This window comes from Lipotes vexillifer, unplaced genomic scaffold (genome assembly GCF_000442215.2).
Source record: "Lipotes vexillifer unplaced genomic scaffold, Lipotes_vexillifer_v1.1 scaffold239, whole genome shotgun sequence".
NCBI lineage: Eukaryota > Metazoa > Chordata > Mammalia > Artiodactyla > Lipotidae > Lipotes > Lipotes vexillifer.
In genome coordinates, this window is record NW_006769620.1 from 2,187,931 (window position 1) to 2,191,774 (window position 3,844).

Here is a 3,844-nt window from a genome sequence, read left to right on the forward strand (position 1 = left end):
ATGGTTGTTAGTATTTGCCTTATGTATTGAGGTGCTCCTATGTTGGGGGCATAAGTATTTACAATTGTTATATCTTCTTCTTGGATCGATCCCTTAATCATTATGTAGTGTCCTTCTTTGTCTCTTCTGATAGTCCTTATTTTAAAGTCTATTTTGTCTGATATGAGAATTGCTACTCCAGCTTTCTTTTGGTTTCCATTTGCATGGAATATCTTTTTCCATCCCCTTACTTTCAGTCTGTATGTGTCTCTAGGTCTGAAGTGGGTCTCTTGTAGACAGCATATATATGGGTCTTGTTTTTGTATCCATTCAGCCAATCTGTGTCTTTTGGTGGGAGCATTTAGTCCATTTACATTTAAGGTAATTATCGATATGTATGTTCCTATTCCCATTTTCTAAATTGTTTTGGGTTCGTTATTATAGGACTTTTCCTTCTCTTGTGTTTTTGTCTAGAGCAGTTCCTTTAGCATTTGTTGTAAAGCTGGTTTGGTGGTGCTGAACTCTCTCAGCTTTTGCTTGTCTGTAAAGGTTTTAATTTCTCCATCAAATCTGAATGAGATCCTTGCTGGGTAGAGTAATCTTGGTTGCAGGTTTTTCTCCTTCATCACTTTCAGTATGTCCTGCCACTCCCTTCTGGCTTGTAGAGTTTCTGCTGAGAGATCAGCTGTTAACCTTATGGGGATTCCCTTGTGTGTTATTTGTTGTTTTTCCCTTGCTGCTTTTAATATGCTTTCTTTGTATTTAGTTTTTGACAGTTTGATTAATATGTGTCTTGGCGTATTTCTCCTTGAATTTATCCTGTATGGGACTCTCTGTGCTTCCTGGACTTGATTAACGATTTCCTTTCCCATATTAGGGAAGTTTTCAACTATAATCTCTTCAAATATTTTCTCAGTCCCTTTCTTTTTCTCTTCTTCTTCTGGAACCCCTATAATTCGAATGTTGGTGCGTTTAATGTTGTCCCAGAGGTCTCTGAGACTGTCCTCAGTTCTTTTCATTCTTTTTTCTTTATTCTGCTCTGCAGTAGTTATTTCCACTATTTTATCTTCCAGGTCACTTATCCGTTCTTCTGCCTCATTTATTCTGCTATTGATCCCATCTAGAGTATTTTTCATTTCATTTATTGTGTTGTTCATCATTGTCTGTTTCATCTTTATTTCTTCTAGGTCCTTGTTAACTGCTTCTTGCATTTTGTCCATTCTATTTCCAAGATTTTGGATCATCTTTACTATCATTATTCTGAACTCTTTTTCAGGTAGACTGCCTATTTCCTCTTCATTTGTTAGGTCTGGTGGGTTTTTATCTTGCTCCTTCATCTGCTGTGTGTTTTTCTGTCTTCTCATTTTGCTTATCTTACTGTGATTGGGTTCACCTTTTTGCAGGCTGCAAGTTCGTAGCTCCCGTTGTTTTTGATGTCTGTCTCCAGTGGCTAAGGTTGGTTCAGTGGGTTGTGTAGGCTTCCTGGTGGAGGGGACTAGTGGCTGTGTTGTGGTGTATGAGGCTAGATCTTGTCTCTCTAGTGGGCAGGTCCACGTCTGGTGGTGTGTTTTGGGGTGTCTGTGGACTTATTATGATTTTAGGCAGCCTCTCTGCTAGTGGGTGGGGTTGTGTTCCTGTTTTGCTGTATGGTTGGCATAGGTTGTCCAGCACTGTAGCTTGCTGGTCGTTGAGCGAAGCTGGGTGCTGGTGTTGCGATGGAGATCTCTGGGAGATTTTCGCCGTTTGATATTATGTGGGGCTGGGAGGTCTCTTCTTGACGAGTGTTCTGAAGTTGGCTCTCCCACCTCAGAGGCAGAGTCCTGACTCCTGGCTGGAGCAGCAAGAGCCTTTCATCCACTCGGCATGGCCAGTACTTTTTTGGGGCTGCCTGAGTCTCGGTGTGCAATCAGTAGGGCTTCCGGGAGTATGAAACCATCACAGCTGAGCGTGTGCGAGGGAGGGAAGGGGCGAGCGGGCGAGCCAGCGGCCGGCGCCCTCCGCTTGAAGCACCAGTCAGGCCCCGCGCCGCCCTGCCGCCGCGCGCCGAGGCCACGCTGAGCCGAGCTGGGTCGCGTCCGGGCCGTGCCGCTCACCGTGTACTGTGATGAGGTCATCTTAATAGGTGCAGAAAAAGCATTTGACAAAATTCAAAACCCCTTTATGACAAAAACTTTCAATAAACTAGGAGTAGAAGGGAATTTCTTCAACCTGATTAAGGCCATAGCTAACATTATTCTTAAAGGAGAAAAACTGAACACTTTCCACCTAAAATCAGGAATAAGACAAGAATATCCATTTATTCCACTTTAATTAAAAAATATACTTGAGGAGTTAGGAAATTAGGCAAGAAAAATAAAAATCATTCAAATTGAAAAGGAAATAGTAAAACGACCTCTATTTGTAGATGACATGATCTTGTATGTAGAAAATTCTAAAGAAGTAAAAAACATACTAAAACTAATAAATGAGTTCAAGTTTAAAGGACACAGATCAATATTCAAAAATCATTTGTATTTTTATGCAGTAGCAAGGGACAAAGTGAAAATGACATAAGAAATTAATTCCATTTACATTAGCATCAAAAAGAATAAAACTCTTAGGAATAAATTTATCTAAGTAGTACAGAAGTTACACCCTGAAAACTACAAACATTGCTGAAAGATACTAAAAAAGACCTAAATAAATGAAAAGTCGTTCCATATTCATGGGCTGGAAGACCTAATATTATTAAGATGTCAGTACTCCCCAAATTGATCCACAGACTCAGTGCAATCCTATTCAAAATTGAAGCCATTTTTTTTCTGCAGAAATTGATAAGATGAACTAATATTTACATAAAAGTTTAAGGGATTTAAAATAGGCAAAACAGTCTTGAAAAGGGGGAACAAAGTTGAAGGACTCACACCAATTAAAAAATTTACTACAAAGCTTGTAATCAAGACAGTGTGGTCGTGGCATAAGGATAAATATATAGATCAATGGAGAGAATTGAGAATCTGGAAATAAACCCTCCCATTTACAGTTAACTGATTTTCTACAATGGGACAAGGAGAATTCAGGGAGGTGAAATGAGTCTTTTCAACAAATGGTGCTAAAACAACTTGGTATCCACGTGTGAAAAAGTGAAGTTGGACCCTTTCTTCACACCTTACACCAAAATTAACTCAAAATGGATCACAGACTTAAATGTAAGAGCTAAAACTATAAAACTTTTAGAAGAATACATAGGAGTAAATCTTTGTGACTTTGTTAAGTAATAGATTCTTAGATGTGAGTCCAAAAGTACAAGCAACCATGGAAAAACAGATTACTTGGACTTTATCATAATTAAAACTTTTGTACTCAAAGAATACAATCAAGAAAGAGAAAAGATAATAGCCCACCAACTGGGAGAAAATCATATATCTGATAAGGGACTTGCATCTGAATTATAGATACAAGAATTCTTGCAATTCAAAAATAAAATGACAAATAACCCAATTAATTAATGGATACAGGATCTGAATAGACATTTCTCTAAAGAAAATATACAAATAGCCAATGAGCACGTGCAAAGATCTTTAGCCGTTAGGTAAATGCAAATGTAAACTCTAAGGAGATATCATTTAACACCCATTAAGATGGCTATAATAAAAAGGCCAGGCAATAACAAGTGTTGACGAGATTATGGAGAAGGGAGAATCCTTACACACTACTGGTAAGAAATTAAAATTTTGAAGAGACTTTAAAAAATGGTCTGGTAGTTCCTCAAAAGGCTGAACAGAGTTACTATGCTATGTGATCTTATAATTCCACTCCTAGATACATACCCAAGAGAAATGAAAACATATGTCTACACAAAAATTTGTACGTCAATGTTCATAGC